The following is an 18,018-nucleotide window of genomic DNA, read 5'->3' on the forward strand; positions in this document are numbered from 1 at the left end:
CTGCAATCATTTAAAACAGGTTCTGATATTTGCAGCGACCACTTTCCTAATAGTGTCATTCTGCCAATTAATACTGCTCTACCTCACCTTACTAGGGTCAGCTTATTAAACCAACAATCCTTGTCCATGGACAAAGTAAACGGCTTTTCCGTAAAATTGTCCAAAGTCGACCCAGAAGTAATCACCGGCAAAGTTATATCTGAAGCCCTTCCATGGATGAATAACTGTCTGGCAGAAGATTCCTCACTTCAGTTTCCTGGAGATTTTAAAAATTATACGGGCAGAATTATTTTGTCACCACAAACCCCGGAAACAGGAATCCAAAGGTTGGTGTAACAGCCAAGACAGTGACACTGCTGAGATAGCCAACCTTAGAAAGGTTTACAAATTGGCACAACACAACCGTAAAAAGGAAATAAAGAAAAATCTTTGGGCCCAATTACATGAGAGCTGCCTATGTAAAGACAGATCCCTGTTTTGGCGCACAGTCAAATCACCCTTTTTGGTAGATGCCACAGCTTCCCAACACCTAGATGTGGCAGTGACGGCTGATGAGTGGGTTTTTTGAAGGGAACAAGTGGTCCTTAGCATATGCGAATAAAAGTAAGCAAAGATATTATATAGACCACAGTGGGCTGCTATATATTTCACATTCCCTTGTCCAGCCGGACAGGGAATATTTATTAATTTGATAGGTTTGTTCAGTATGGAAATAAGACAAGTAACCAAAACAAGAAGGGTTACAGTGAGGCACAGTCTTGTGCCGTACGTGAGAAGAAAGTGAAGAAGACAGTAAGTGAAAGAAATATCAGGCAAACAGAGTGAGCTTGCAGGTCACTGACGTAAATTCAAATTAACAGTGTATCCTGGAGTGAATCAACAATACAATAATACATTGAGTTCACAAGTATGGAACACTCTTAGAGGAGTCGATGTTTCGATCCCAAGCTCGGTTATTAGGGGATCATCTTCAGGACTTTAAAAATTATAACTTTGCCTGAATAAAACCTTTTAACATACAAACTCCAAGACTTTGTCTGTAATTGAGATTTGGTCAAGTGGATGTCCTCAATATATAGACTGCCGCCCGTCGCCCATGTTTTGGTTTTCTCAATTATGAAGGCTTTTTACTTGCGAAGCAGGGATGAGGCTTGCGTTCGATATACCACAGTGCGATTCCGCAAACTGTAACGCGACATCGGCTCATCGACAGCCTCGCCAACCTCTAGCGGACCAGTCATCCTCTGGCCCTAACGAAGGTCACCCGCGCCATTGCTAACGCCGCACTTGAATTTCCTCAATCAGAAGAATTCTTCACGCGTTCATCTCCTTAAACTGACAGCGACCGAGACGCCTAACTCTTTAAACACAGACTCGAGTTTCGAGACCTAACGGTATTACAGCCCCCGCTGTAAATTACCAGCAGACAACTCACCCACACATAATTCAGCAATATCAATTGAAGATTCCCAGTGCAAATTCTTTTGAAAGCGTGCCTGCACAGGACAGTATTCCTAACTCCACTTGTAGACCTAATGTAAAGCAACGATTGCACACAGCACTGTGGTATATCGAAAGCAAGCCTCATCCCTGCTTCGCAAGTAAAAAGCCTTCATAATTGAGAAAAACAAAACATGGGGTAATCTAGATGCATGTAGGAAAAGGGGCAGAATCAAGTTTGTGACTATAAGTAAACTGGTTTAACTTCGTAGGAGAGTCTTCTAAACCTTCCAGGCTGTACCTGGACTCTAATGGTTACACCTGTCTACTGCAGAAAGGTTTACATATGTATTATACTGTATTATTGGAAGGGAAAGGCCATGGGTATGCATAGGTAAATCAATTTATGAACACAAGTTTACATTTTTCAATTCCCGCAAGTAAAAAGCCTTCATAATTGAGAAAACCAAAACATGGGCGACGGGCGGCAGTCTATATATTGAGGACATCCACTTGACCAAACCTCAATTACAGACAAAGTCTTGGCGTTTGTATGTTAAAAGGTTTTATTCAGGCAAAATTATAATTTTTAAAGTCCTGAAGATGATCCCCTAATAACCGTGCTTGGGATCGAAACGTCGACTCCTCTAAGAGTGTTCCATACTTGTGAACTCAAAGTATTATTGTATGGTTGATTCACTCCAGGATACACTGTTAATTTGAAATTACGTCAGTGACCTGCAAGCTCACTCTGTTTGCCTGATATTTCTTTCACTTACTGTCTTCTTCACTTTCTTCTTACGTACGGCACAAGACTGTGCCTCACTGTAACCCTTATTGTTTTGTATACTTGTCTTATTTCCATACTGAACAAACCTATCAAATTAATAAATATTCCCTGTCCGGCTGGACAAGGGAATGCGAACTATATAGCAGCCCACTGTGGTCTATATAATATCTTTGCTTACTTTCATTCTCATATGCTAAGGACCACTTGTTCCCTTCAAAATACTTGATACCCATGGTCCTGAGCCATTTACTGGGTTCCCCTTGTCTTTTCTTAAAGGGCTGATGAGTGGGTGGCTAACTTCTCAAAGATATTTGGTGGCCCCTCCGTCGACACTATAACTGTGGCTCAGATGGAAAGCGAACGTATCGGGGACCAAATATTCCCGATTGACCTCTGTTTTGATTATAACGAGGTCATTAACGCACTATTATCTTCCAAAACTGGTAAGGCCCCCGGTCCTGATGGGGTTCCACTAGATATCTTTGTAAGCAATATGGAACTCTGGTCACACCTCGTCACCCAGGTAATGGCAGCAGTCACAAGGATAGGCCTAATAGATTCTTGGTCTTCTTCTATTCTGCTCCCAATTTTTAAGAAGGGTGAACTCAATAACCTAGCCTGTTACAGGCCCATCTCCCTCCTGGACTCCCTGAGGAAAGTCGCTGGCCGGCTGATCTTGGAACGTCTCCAGGACTGAGCATCTGGGAATAACATTCTGACAGATCTCCAGTATGGATTCCAGGAGGGACTTGGTACTGTTGAGCAGGCATTGAATCTAACCCTTCTTATAGGCAAATATGTAGGGGCAAAAGGAGGTAACCTGGATCTAGTTTACGTCGATCTCAGCGCAGCATTTGACTGCGTGATACACTCTAGGCTGTGGTCCATTCTCAGCGAATTGGGAGTTAACCCTCCTCTTATTCAATTTCTCAGCGAACTCTACTCTGATGCTACTGCTTGCGTGAGATATGGGATCGGCGGCGAACTAACTCCATCCTTCCCAGTAAACAAAGGAGTTAGACAGGGCTGTGTCCTGACCCCTTTCTTATTTAATCTTTACACCAACGGGCTGGAATCGGCCATGTTAGCAAGGATCCAGGACCTTCCATCTATTAACCACCGCCCTATTCCCGCACTGCTCTACGCGGACGACTCTGTAATCTTAGCAAGAACACTAATTCAGTTACAAAGACAGTTGGACAAATACTGTCAGATTATGCTTTCCTTGGGTTGAAAGTAAATAAAAATAAAACCTTTGTTATGCACATCGGCCCCAAGGCGAAGAACCCAAAACCTGCCTTTATAGAACAAGTTAGATTGGAACGTACCAGGGAATATCCCTATTTAGGAATTTTAATGGACGACCAATTATCCTGAAAACAAGCTATGACAAGTAAAAAGTTACTCTACCAGAGAGCAAATTCAGCTCTTGTTTCCTTCTCGAGAAAATTGGGTAAACCTGCCCCAGCCGAGTTGCTCAAAATCTATCACGCCAAATGCCATAGCGTAGCAACATACGGCGCAGGGGTCTGGGGCTACGCTCCTGTAGATAACTTACAAAAGGTCCAAAACGGGTTTTTAAAATACATTTTGGCACTTCCTCAAAGTGCCCCAATATACGGTTGCCACATCGAGCTGGGCATCGACTACTTGACAGATGACATCAGATGCCAGCCGATCCTCTTATGGCACCGTATTTGGAATAAACCGCAATGCCATTTAACCCGTTCATTATTAACCGATTGCTTATCCCTGGCAAATTGGAGCAAAATTCCTTGGCTATTATATGTCTCCAATTTCCTCAAGGATTTGAACTGCACATCTTACTTCTCTGAGCCCATCACAACATCAGACATCACCAGGAAAGCCCTGAAAAACCTCTGTTTAAACCATCTCAGATATTTGCGTCTTTCCCAAGAAGTAATCAAACCATCCAATGTGCAGATCCTAATGGTTCAATCCGCCCCTGGTATTCAGCCATACTTAACTTTTTTCTTAACCGATTATGAAAAATATGTTTTGACCAGGTTTTAATTTAATTCTTTTTTTCGCCTTGTTACTTTCCCCAATGAATTTGACTGGTCGCATGATTTAATGAAATGTCCCTGTGACGGAATATCATCCCAGTGCACAATGCATGTAACCTTGTTCTGCCGATATTACGAGCAACCCCGCAAGCACTGGATTATTCCCCTCCTTCGTGAAATGGGCTTGAGAACCTGCCGGCCTGCTTATTTGGCCTTGCAGTTACTAGATTCCCAAAACGCTGCTGAATGTGTAGCCTGTTTTTTAAAATCATGTTTAAAAATTCGCTGCAAAGTTTGAGCTACTGTTTACACGATTCCATGCTTCCATGTACACCATTTTAATGAATTATTTTTACTAAATGTTTTTAAATGCCTAACAGTTTTTATCTGTATCATAACATTGTGATTTAAACATGTATTGCAATTTTTTTATGTACTTTTTATGGTTCTGCTATGTGAAAACCGAATAAAAGTTTTGATACATACACCAGTAAAGGGAATGAGTAAATAATTTTACAATATGGCAATGGTCTGGAAACTAACTCAAAATTGGTGTGGTCTAGGGGAAAGGGCTTCTTCACATGTAAAGTGTGTTCCCTTTGGAGGAAAATGGAAAGAAAATATGGCAATTGGAATCTTGCAAAGAGAGTTTCAAACATTCAATTTTACAATATGACCAATTACACATATAGAAATGTTTTTACATGGACCCACTACTTCCAGACGTACTCCAGGAAGTACACATGGACAACTTTGTGAATTCCAGAAATTTGTAAATATGCATCTAATGTGAGGTAGTAAACCTGTGAAGACACATGTTCCAAAGTACAATTACTCATTTGGATTCAAGAGGGCACCTAAATTGACCATGTAATGAAAGTTGGGTTGGTTATGTAAACCTCGAAAGAAGAATAAACTAGGATGAAAAAAGCATGTGCCATACCACTAGGAAAGATACTGATTTCTCACTTGTTTCTTAAAATATTTTCCTCCTGCAATGGGCTGAGTCATGCTTGCAGCTGATAATTCCCTTCTCATCTGTGTTCCTAGAGGTTTGCCTGTAATGGCTGTGACTAGGAGGACTAGGAAGCAGAACAACGAAGTCCATTAACTAATCAGAACATTGATCAGATGTCAGATCAGTCCCGCCAAGCCTATTAGGAGTTTCTCCTCCATGAAAACCCTGATGGAGAGGAAACAAAGGGGGCCCTATTGACCCCGGCATTCCCATTGCAGTGCCCATTTTTAGAGATACTTCCGGTGGAACGCCCAAAATAAGCCTACAATACAGGAGGAAACTCCTAATCTGGTGGGGAGCCCAACCACAGGTTTGGCGGTGTGGCGGCAGGGTGGACCCGGTGCCACACCACCAAACTCGTAATCAGACACTTAGGGGCCGATTCTGATGTCGGTTGGAATGCCTCCGTCCGACATTCGGATTCCCCTATACCGCGTTGGAACCCATCTGCCTGAATCGGTCAGAAACAATTTGGACTGACGATGCTCGGTAGAGAAACTGTGCAGACATTCCAAATTTATTTCCGACCGATTACGCTCTTTAACTCCAACAGCCTTTCTGACTCTGTCTGTCCGACACAAAAAGGCTGTCGGAAACTGACAACAGTGTGCAAGTTTTTTGCAGACACTCATTTTCCCCCAAGGAGCCTGTGTTGTCAGTCAGAACACAGACCTCGATTTAAGTCAAAGGGAATCCTTCAGAAAGGTGTTCAAAAGCATGATAATCGGTTGGGTGAAACCACCGACTGCGAGTCGGTTGGAACCAAATCTGACAAGGAGTCAGACGGGTTAGTTTCCAACCAACATAATTTATTTTTAAACACACATATCACAAGTATATTTATACAATTAGGTATACATTTTTGATGACTTTTTTATGGCAAGATATGTACAGTCATGAGCACTGCACGCCTTTTGCAATATACATCACAGTTTCTAGCGTATTATCGGTTACTCAATCGTGACATAGTCAGTAATATGGTCTAAATATAGGTGAATAAACTGATGCAATGTCTTTGGTGTCATAGTTATCAGCACCCGTAACCCCTCTCCCAACAAAAACCCACTCCAAAAAAAACCTCAACTCCTAACAAAGAAACCTGAGCCGCTACAGTGACAGTACACCTTGCCAGGTGTCCTGTAACATGTGATAGTCATGTCCAAGATCTCCAGGGAAAAGAAAGGGAAAGCAAGGTGAAGGGGGAGGAAAGGAAGGGCAGGGAAAAAGGAAAGGGGAGGGGGAAAAATCCAAATAAACCTGGGACATCAACAAGAAATCAGGTTAGCAAACAGGTATTAATCAAGTGTCACCATCACATTCTACCCCTGTAACCTGCCGGTCCTCTGACTTATTCCCTGTGCCTGCTTTAAAGAGTTCTATCAGGTGTGCCCAGTCCTGGGATATTGGTAGTTTCCTTAGACCCATATATTCTTCACGCTGCAGAAACTCCCTCTCTGTTACAGCCCATCTGATAACTTCCTTGCTCCATTTGCCTTTGCGAGGCTCTGCGTGGCATTTCCAGCATTGTGTAATCAATTTTTTGGCAAGCATTAGGGCTAATCCTGCAAAACATTGTAGTAGTTTCACCTTCGTAGGGAACGGTAAAAGTCCCAGCAGACAGGCCTCTATTATGTCCCAAGGTGTGCACTCTGGCAGTACCATTAGACTCTGAGTAACCTCCGACCAAAACCCACCCAACATTGTACAGGACCATAAAATCTCGAGCATCCCGAGGACGTGGTGGGGTACATCTTCTGTAGTGTCGTCGGTGCAAGATACACTCTGTGTAATATGAATAATTGTATTGCTTTTAATCAGCAATTACGGGAGACTCGCCTAAGGTGTTCCAACATTATAGCCCATTCACTACCCTCTAATTCACATATTAGTGTTGTTTCCCATTTCTGTCTAAGATGCCCTAGTGGGGTATTTAGATGTTCCCTCAACCCCCTGTAGAGCAAACGAACCTGGTGTTGGCCATGTCCCATTATGTGAATGGATTTCAACAATTGGAAAGTGGAAGGTTCCTTCTGGTCTACGAGCCAATATTTCCAAATAAATTGCACTATTGCTGCATGTGTGAGAAATAAGGTGTCTGGCACAGCATTTGTGTGTACAAATTCTTCGTGGGGCATCAGGTTGCCATCAAGGAAGAAATCACCAACCTATCTGTGTCCCACCTCTTATCCGAGCCATTGATACTATTCCACGTCTAGTTGAAAAGCCACATAGCGGAATACTTGGGGCATAGGGGAAGGGTAACTTTGCGAACATATGAGCTTGTTTCCAATAGTGCATTGCTATATGTAGGAGATAAGGAGGATTTTGCATCTAATCAGCACCTGGACACAACTGCGCTTGTAGAGTTCCTCACTTTAAACGGTCAGGGGAATATCCAATTTCAAGTAAATTCTGGCCTGCCAACCAATATGCTAACTACTGTAGTTGACCGACTATACAGTATGTTTTAAAATCGGGTGCCCCCATACCGCCCGAAGCACTAGGGAGTTAACTTAGTCAATGCCAATCTGTGTCTACCCGATCCCCAAAGTAAGGAGGATAACATGGTGTCTAAAGAATTTAAAAATCCAGGCTGGGAGTTTCACAAAATGACAAAGGAGTTTGGGTAGCATAACAATTTGGACACAGCCAAGCTGCCTGTCACCGTCAATGGCAATGTATTCCAGAAGGAAATTTGGGAACGTACTGGTTCTGTAGATGTGAATACCCAAGTATTTAAATGTTATGGGCTCTACTTTAATTCGCAGCTGGCCGAATTGTAAATCGGGAATGGCATGTATCATAAAAAGAATACGCAACTGATTTGTTGGCGTTAAGACATAACACGGACACTTCCCCAAATCGTGAGAACACTGCAACTATTGTGTGTTTGCTTTTGTTCAAATCTTGAAAATACAACAGCATGTCATCTGCATAGAGTGTCACAGAGTGAATTGTACCATTTGATGGAATACCGTATGGGATCATAATCTGATGCAGATATGGTGCAAGAGGTTCGAGAGCCAATACAAAACAACAAGGGCGACAGGGGGCAACCCTGGCCTGTTCCACAATAAACAGCATAAGAGGGAGAGATAGTCAACCCAGTCTTAGTATGGGCTGTAGGGTTAGTATAGAGTAATTTGACCCAGTTGCAATAGGATGGGGGTAACCCAAATTTGGACAATATGGCCAACATATAGGGCCTGCTTAAAGTTTCAAAAGCTTGCTGCACATCTAGAGATAAACTTCTAGCAAACGGTTCAGCTGTCGAAGCCACATGTAAGATGGCATGAATATGGCAAATATTTTGTCAGGTGCTGCGTTTGGGTATAAAACTGCATTGATCTGTATTGGCTAACTGAGGAAGCAAGGGGAGAAGCTGCCATGCCAGAATCTTACTGAGTATCTTGTATTCCGTGTTAAGAATCGAGAGAGGTCTATACAAAGTTCAGTAGGATCCTTGTCCAGTTTCAACAAGGACGTGACCAAAACTACTCTGGTACTGGGAGGCAGTGTGCCCTCTTCCAGTGAGGAGGTGTAAAGTTGCAATGGTCTAGAGATCAATGTGGCCACAAAGGTTGCGTAACACTCAACAGGTAGTCTATCTGAGCCTGGTGTTTCATTACAGGCTAATGCGTTCATCGCCTTACGGATCGCAACGGTAGTAAACTGAGCTGCCAAGTCCTTGGCGGTTGAGTCCGAAATAGTGGGAAGTTCAACATTGGCCAGAAAGCATGTAGTAGCACCAGTCATGTCTAAAAATGGAGTGGTATGTAAGTTTGCCTAATATTCTTGAAATGTAGTGTTTATCTCGGCCTGGGAGGTAATCTATGTGTGCTGGGCATTATGTATTGCTAAAATGGGAGTGGAGGTTGTCTGAGGTTTAATCAAACGCGCTAACAATGTACCGGCTCTATCTGCCACAGAATTCGTGCGGAGAGTCTATGCATTAAAGTCGATTGTTCTCAAGCGTTCCAATAGTTCAGCATATTTTATCCTGGTAGCTTGTAAAGGCTCTACCCCATCTTTGCTCATCTAGGCGGCCACCTCCTTTGCCTACATCTCTCCCTTCAGGTCCCTTATGTCCCTGATCGTTTCCCTTCGAAATCCCACCAAGGAACCCACGGAAACCCCCTGGATGGTTATTTTAAAGGCTTCCCATTCAAAGGATCTGGTTGAGGGGGTGCCCTCATGATCTACAAAGTAGTTATAGCTGTAGCCAATGTGGATCGATATACTTGATCTTCTAATTGTATAGGCTGCATTCGCCAAGTCGGGATAGGTGCGGCGGAATGGCCCCAGGTCGGCGTTAATTCTATGGGATTGTGATCTGGTATGCTATGGTTTTGTTCAGATAAGTACACTGTGTAATGGACTGGGATAAGTCTGGGGAACAAAGGAAATGAGCCAAGCGGGTATGCAGCTTGTGGGGGACAGAATAGTAGGAATACTCTTGCATATTAACATGCAGGGATCTCAAAACATCTTGTAGATTCCAGCCCCGTGCCCACCGTGTTAATGGAGCCACTTACGAGCGTGCAGTAGTAAGGGAGGATGGGAGCGTTCAAGATATACATCAAATACTGCATTTAAGTCCCCCCCAAATAACCATGGGTAGTGCGACCAGTCCGAGAGCGCTAGGGAGACATGTGATAAAAAAGCCTCTTTCTGTTGTTCAATTACAGTGTAAACAATGCACATAGTAGTGAAAACTGGCAAGCATGACTGTGAGAACAGAGTTACAACCCATATGAGAAGCATGTAGTATACAGCCAAACCGTTCAGGTACAGTGCACCATATTACCCACATACATGTCACCCCAAAGGATCATTGCTGAGCTGCAAAGTCTCTGAGGGGAACAGTGCCACACTTCCGCCAGAGTCTGAATTTGCCTAATCGGAAGGGCTGTTGCTAATGGGTGGGCAGGAAGTACAGATGGTAGAGGCAGAACAAAGGGCATCTTGCCTAACCTCCATCACCTGTTGTCTAGGCGGAAGACTGGATCCTGTACTCTCCGTAAGAAGAACACATCTATGCCTCCGGGGGGGGGGGAGGGGGATGCAGTGATTTCGGCTGTGAGGAGTCAATCCGTCAAGTTGGCAGGGTATTGGGGAAGGTCTTGTCTAGTCAGTCGCAAGCACTGTCTGGCGCATCCAAAAATAAAGAGGGTTGGTTATATTTGTGATTTTCAATTTTGTTGGGAACAATAAGGCAAATGTAAGGCCTGCTGTCTGGACCCTAGCTTTAACTTCAATAAATGAAAACCGTTTGCGCTGCACAGCTAGTGTGTAGTCTGGGAAAATCAAGATTATTACGTTATAGACCTGTAATGGGCCACTATCCCTTGCTGCCTGTAACAAGTGATCCCTGTCCCTACAGTTGAGAATTCTGACCAATATTCGACCGGGGTTGGCACCTAGTATTGGGCAAAGTGTAGGGACATGATGAGCCCGATCGACTATAAAGTGTGCAGATAGTCGAACAGGAGCCACACTCGTTTTCAACCAGTTCCTTATGTAAGTCGTTGGGTCGGGCCCTCCAATCCCTCCGGAAATCTAACGATACTGAGATTATTGCATCGGGCTCGACCTTCCACATCATCTGTTTGAGCTTGGAAGGAGTCAAACTGTTGGTGCAGTGGACAGAGCTGTTCCTCATGGGCTTTAACTTGCGGCACCATGGTTTCCAAGGGTTGTTCTGTAGTTTTCACTTTATCAGCTAATTTTCTATGGATGTCCTTCAAAAAGTTGAGGTCCACTGAAATCATGCCCATTTGCGTTTCGAGCATGGATCATGAATCTCGGTTTTCTTGCAAAATCAGGTCCAAGTTATCCCCTGAAGAGTTAGTTTCAGTCCTAACTTTACTACTACTAAATTGAGAAAAATCCCAATTTTAAGACTTTTGGTATTCACAGAAGGCATTTAGGAGTCCTAAAGTTAGGACTACTAACTTTACTACTACTAAACTGAGAAAAATCCTAATTTTAAGACTTATGGTATTCACAGAAGGCATTTAGGAGTCCTAAAGTTAGGACTACTAACTTCTGTGAATACCGAAATGAGTAAGTGCCTTCTGTGAATACCGAATATAGGTGTGGCAGGGTATACTCAGACATGAGTCCCTTGCTCACTGCTCCATCAGGATTCAAGCAAGCCGGGCCGACCATGGCTGAAATGCCAGAAACCGGTCCCCGGAAGCTTGTCTCCTTTCTGGTGAAGAATTGGCCTGGTAGTTTGGTCTGCCCTGTTCCCATGATGCACTGGGCCAGGGACAGACTAATTTGCATATAGCTAGGTTCTGAGCTGGGATGGGGCAGTGAGCTAAATAACGGTGATGGATCAAGCCCTGATCATTGGACTGGGTAAGAGTGGTCTGCTTAATTCAGACACTCTGTTCATCACCACCCCCTTTTCTGAATCGTTTACCGAAATGAGTAAGCACATTCTGTGAATACCAAAATAGTAGTAAGTTTAGAATTGAGTCTTAAGTTCATTCTGTGAATCGGGTCCTGAGGTTCTGTGACAATCATAGCGATGTTTTCGACTCATTCGAATATGGACGAGTTTGGTATCTATGAACCGCAAATGACGAGTTTAGTGGGTGTACGTGTTTTCGCTACGCTGGCCTGAACCGTTCGTCTTATTTGTGGGTTTCTCCATCTGAACCCACGGGTTCCATTTTAGATACAGCATCCATTTTGTTTCTTGCCCTCAAGTAGCCAGCGTACGGACACTGTCCGCTTCGTGACCCTGGGATTCCCAAGTTCTTGCGGAAGACACGGATCACTGACATAATATAGAATGACAAAATATAGACTTACCAAAATATAGTCACCAAAATATAGAATGCCAAAATATCGAATTCCTATCTACAAACAGGTAAGTACAAAAATATTGAATCCAAAATATAGTCTGTAAAAAATATAGTCAGTCAAAATATCGAATTTGTTTAAATGTTTTAAAAGTAATTTAAAAATAATGAAATAATAAATATAATTAACTAAAACATACTTATAAATACTCAAATAACCTTAAAATTAAGATATAATTAATTTAACTTATTAATAAAGAATGTACAATATTTTACCGTAGGATAGCAGGAGGGTAACATTTAATATTACCACTCCAGTGAGTGCAACAGTAGGGAAAGCGTTGGATAGCGTAGGGGTAAAAAAATAGTATTCCCACTCCAGTGAGTGCAACAGTAGGGAAAGCGTTGGATAGCGTAGGGGTAAAAATTACTATTCTCACTCCAGAGAGTGTAACAGTAGGGAAAGCGTTGGATAGCGTAGGGGTAAAAAATACTATTCCCACTCCAGAGAGTGCAACAGTAGGGAAAGCGTTGGATAGCGGGAGGGTGAAAATGACTATTCCCACTCCAGTGAGTTTAACAGTAGGGAAAGTAATGATTTAATATATTATTAAAAATAAATTAAATATAAATCCCAATAAAACATTAATTGAAATGAATAACCAATGTAATATTATGTAATAATTATTTAGAAATATAACTACATATTAGTTATTAAAAATTAATAACCTATTCATAATTATTTAACAACTAATTAATTTTCAATAACAAAAACTAATTAATAATACAAATTAATACCAATTAAAAATTAACAGTAAAATAATTATCAATACACAAAAACTATTTTTAACATGTAATTAATTACAATTACATTACTTCCCACCCTATTCCCCTATAAACCCACATCTCACTACAGAAAATACATTAATACAATTATCATAATTATCAAATATTTAATTAATACAAAATAGTTACCAATTAATAAAAATTAATTGCCAAATAATAGAAATTAATTACCAATTAAAAATTATTTAACAATAAATTTAAAATCAATACCAATGAATGAAAAAAATTATTTACTTAATTACAATTAAATTACTTCCCACCCTATTTCCCTATAAACCCACAACCCGCTACAGAAAATAAATATAGAAAATTAACATAATTAACAATTAATCAATTAATACAAATTAATTGGCAATTAATAAAAATTCATTACCAATTAAAAAATAACAATAAATTCAAAATGAATACCAATAAATAAATAAAAATATTTAATTAATTACAATTAAATTACTTCCCACCCTATTCCCCTATAAACCCACAACCCGCTACAGAACTAAAAAGCAAAATTTAATTAAAAATGAATAATAATTGCTAAAAATTAATATTTAATTTAATATAATTAAATTACTTCCCACCCTATTCCCCTATAAACCCACAACCCGCTACAGAATTAAATTACGCAAAAATTAAATAACATAAAATTCATTACTTAAAATACATTAAACATACAATACAAAAATTATTATACACTTTTCACACATATACTAACATACAAAACTCTTTAAAAAAATTGATATTATTAAAAAATCGATATATTTAATGCCTATATTGTATACTTCGATATTTTGACTTCTATATTTTGAAAATCGATATTACTTACCTTAAATTCGATATTTTTAACCACTATATTGTGTCCATTCGATATTTTATCCATTCTATATTTTTACTTCGATATTATGTCCATTCTATATTTTGGAATCAATATTATGACTGTTTACCGGAAGACACGTGTTCCTTTGAGGGTGTCTTTATGATGAGGGGGATGACACTGAAAAGGCAGATGGCCCCGCTCAAGGCTCATCTTGCCGTGCCGGTCTATTGTTTCAGTCGTGCATTCATTAGGCACGAATCCTTTGATCCTGAAATCGTGTTTCCGATATTGCCCCCTACACTCTTTTGCTAGCTGTTTCTGTCTTCCTTGCACCTGTTTCTGTCTCTTCCTTAAACTCGTTTACAGCCTAAATGGAATGTACTTAATGGTGGGATAACGTACTTTTACAGTTGGGAACCGGTGATGCTACTGTAATTATGTTCCGGGACCCTGAATACATGAAAGCGACCCTTTTGAAGTTTTCTGTGGGAACTGAGTTGTAACCTTTTGTTCGCCATGTTGTGCTATGACTTAAATCTGTATAAAAGGAGCGATCCACTGTTGCAATTTAAAGCAGTCTCCTGGAAAGGGGCGACCACTCGGTCCCCCGAACGTATGGTTGGGGGCCCGATCCTCCCGGGAAACCATTTTGGGCGGGGGTGTGTCTCGGCTGGTATGCCCGAAGCGGCATAGCCGGGGCGCGCCTTTTCCCGCCCAAGAGGGGTTGTCCTAGACACCTACACCGATGGCCACGCCCAGTAGGCGTACCGGCGGAGGGTTCACGCCCTCCCGAAGAGGAATAAAAGAGCGGGAATCCGAAGAAGCGTCCTCTTGTTCCTGTGCTTGGAAGCTGCACCCACTCGTTGCACGTGAGCCCTCGACGGAACAAGGAGCAATTTTTGAGAACTTGTAATTCTTGTGTTTCTCTTTCAGTGACTTTACAGAGAATAGTCCCGGACCGTCCTGATCAACCCAGAGTAGATAATCGAACCATGTCTGGCAAGAAGGCAGGAAAGGGTTCCGAGACAGACCAGGTGCTGCGCATGTTGGTGAACAGACTGACGAGAATAGAACGAAGCATCGGTCAAGTTCCAGCGCTTGGTCGTGATATGGCGGGCATTAAGAAGCAACTGGCCGCAATGAACAAGCCTGGTAACCCGAAGAAGGTAATAGGCCCGGCATCGCCGGGAGTAGTCCCCGAGGGTAGAGGGAAACGGGTCAAGAGGAGGGCGGCGGCAGGGGAGGTTACGGTCCCTGAGGTACCCCCGGTCAGCCCTGCCAGACCAGCTGATGCCCCAGTACCAACCCCAGACGCGGGTCAACCGATTCCGGTTGTGATTTCGCCCACCAACGACGAGGACATGCCTCCCGAATTGGCCACCCAGTTGGCCGCATGGCTCAACAAAAAGGCAGGGGGTGCTACGGCGCCCGGAGACACGGCCGAAGAGGCCAAGTTATTAATCCAGCAGTTGCGGCAGTCGCGAGATGCCGCGAAGGCGAATCTCCCTCTTGTCTCCCCACAGGTGACCCCGGAAGGACCGGCAAGCGGCAACGAGAAAACGGCGGGAACAACGACCGAACCGGGTAAGCTCGCTTTGCCAGTGGCGGGGGAGGGATCATTGCCCTCGAGACGGGAGAGAGTGGTTCAACATATCCCGTTGGCCACGAAAGAATTGATATGGGCAGACAAGTATGTTAATATGTTTTCGTTGTTGACTGACCATCGCGAGATGGAGTATGCTAAGACGCAGAAAGATTTGTGGCACCCGAGTGTCTGGCGAGCCAAAATGGCGGGATTCAGGGTGGATGAGATGATAACAAATTGGGCCAAGGCCTTTGCTATGTTTACTGCGATTATTGGCGAGCGTAAGCCCGAGGTATTGCCCGAATTGTCTTGTTATCAGGCACGTATAATGGATTTTTATGAAACGTATGAGGGGAATGAATGGATGGGTTACGACATTAAATTCCGTAAAGCGAAAGAGTATGATTCATCTCTGACATGGGATTGCCTCGACTCGATTTCTTGGCAGAAGCAGCTCCTGCCTGGCGCGGCGAGGACGTCCTCGCCAGGTGGGAATGGGTCGGGGTTTTCCCGCCAGCAGCCTGCGGTGCCCTTTCGAGCAGGCGCCGGTGGGGATCGCCAGCCGAGAACCGGCGGGAATGGTGGAAAGCGGGGGGTCTGTTGGGGCTTCAATAGGGGCAACTGCACCAGACCGCAAGGGGCATGTAAGTTCAAACATGCGTGTGCGGGTTGTGGGAATTCCTCGCACCCGGAGAGTTCATGCAGGTCAAAAAATAGCGGGTCGGGAGGTAGAGGAGGGTCCAAACAGGACTGAGGGGGATCGTTGTGTACAATTGCCCACTCCCGTTGATCTCATGGCTATGACTCCCTGGTTAAACAAATACCCTGATTATGTCTCTGCTGGGGTGTTGAGGAAGGGATTCCTATATGGCTTCCACATCCCGGCGGGGGATTTTCGTGGGGAACCTTTTTGTAAAAACCAGCTCTCGGCACAGCATAATCCAGGTGTGGTGGAGAGAAAAATCGCTAAATAGGTGACCCTAGGCCGAATCGCTGGCCCATTTCAGCACCCGCCAGTAGCAAATTTCATCTGTTCCCCATTAGGGGTGGTCCCCAAAAAGGACCCGGGGGAATTTAGGCTGATCCATAATCTGTCTGCTCCAAGGGGTTTCTCGGTAAACGATGCTATTGACCCGGAAGTCTGTTCGGTGCGGTACGCATCATTCGATGATGCTGTCGCCATGTTAAATCGCCTGGGCCCCGGGGCGCTGATGGCGAAATCAGATATCGAATCAGCGTTCCGGTTGCTCCCGGTACACCCACAGGATCAGAGTTTGCTAGGTTTTGCGTTCCAAGGACGTTATTACATGGATAAATGCATGCCAATGGGTTGCTCCATTTCTTGTGCCTATTTCGAAACATTCAGCTGTTTTTTAGAGTGGGCATTCACCGAGGCCACAGGGCATAGGCATGTTATGCATTACCTAGATGACTTTCTGTTCTTGGGAGCAGCCGGTGACACGGAATGTGCGCAGGCACTACAGGACTTTTGCACCCTCATGGGGGAGTTTGGAGTGCCATTGGCACCAGGTAAGACGGTCGGACCATCTACTTCACTCGAGTTTCTGGGAATTGAGCTCGATTCTGTGGAGGGATGTTTCCGTTTGCCAGTGGGAAAGGTAGATAAATTTAGGGCTTCCCTAGAACTGTGCCTTAGTAAGGAGAAGGTGACCCTGCACCAGCTACAGCAGGCAGTGGGTCAGCTTAACTTTGCCTTGAGAGTGATACCAATGGCCCGCCCTTTTTCACGATCTATTGCACAAGCTATGGTTGGTCTCAAGGAAGGACACCACCGCACAAGACTGTCTGCAGAGGTTCGCCAGGATATGCGCATTTGGTTGGCATTTCTGGCGGACTTCAACGGTCGAGTAGTGTGGAACAAGCCGCCAGCGCCTTCAGACGAGCTGGGTTTGTGGACTGACTTGGCGGGGAGCGTCGGATTCAGCGCCATCTTTGATAATCGATGGTCGGCGCAAACATGGCTGACGTGGTGGCACACCAGCGGTCTCACAGGTAACATAGGGTTCCTCGAGTTATTCCCTCTTTTTGTTGCTCTGATGGCATGGCCGGACGAGTTCAGAGACCGCTCTGTGGTATTTTGGTCTGACAATATGACTGTTGTCGAATGCATTAACAATCAGGCAGCACGCTGCAAATGGATCTTGAGATTGCTGAAGGAAGTTGTACTGCTTTGCATAAGACTTAATGTACAGTTCAGGGCGAAACATGTGCCGGGTGTACTGAATCATGCGGGTGATGCACTCTCTCGTTCACATATGCAGGCGTTCAGGGGTTATCTACCTACAGCAGACCTAGCGGCGGCACCATTCCCCGAAGCACTCTGGCTAATCGGTGCCCTGGATTACAAGACCTCGTGGCAGCAAGCTTAGCCCCCAGGACGAGGAAGGCATACGAAGGAGCGTTTCGTTCCTATTGTGCATTTTTGGGTCCGACAGGGAATCAGAACTGGGGTCAGGAGGATTCCTTTCCAGGGTTCCTGGTAGCATTGCCCAGGGAAGGCCGATCAGCGGCAACGGCCAATAGACACAGGGCGGCCATTTCATTCATGGCGCCGTGCATGGCATCAAAGACCCAACAGCTTCCTTTTTGGTAAGAAAAGCCCTTCGTGGCTGGTAGCGCCTCGAGGGTCGTAAGCAAGACGAGAGGCGCCCGATTGGCTTAGAGC

This window comes from Lissotriton vulgaris, chromosome 8, assembly GCF_964263255.1.
Source record: "Lissotriton vulgaris chromosome 8, aLisVul1.2, whole genome shotgun sequence".
In the NCBI taxonomy this organism is placed as follows: Eukaryota; Metazoa; Chordata; class Amphibia; order Caudata; family Salamandridae; genus Lissotriton; species Lissotriton vulgaris.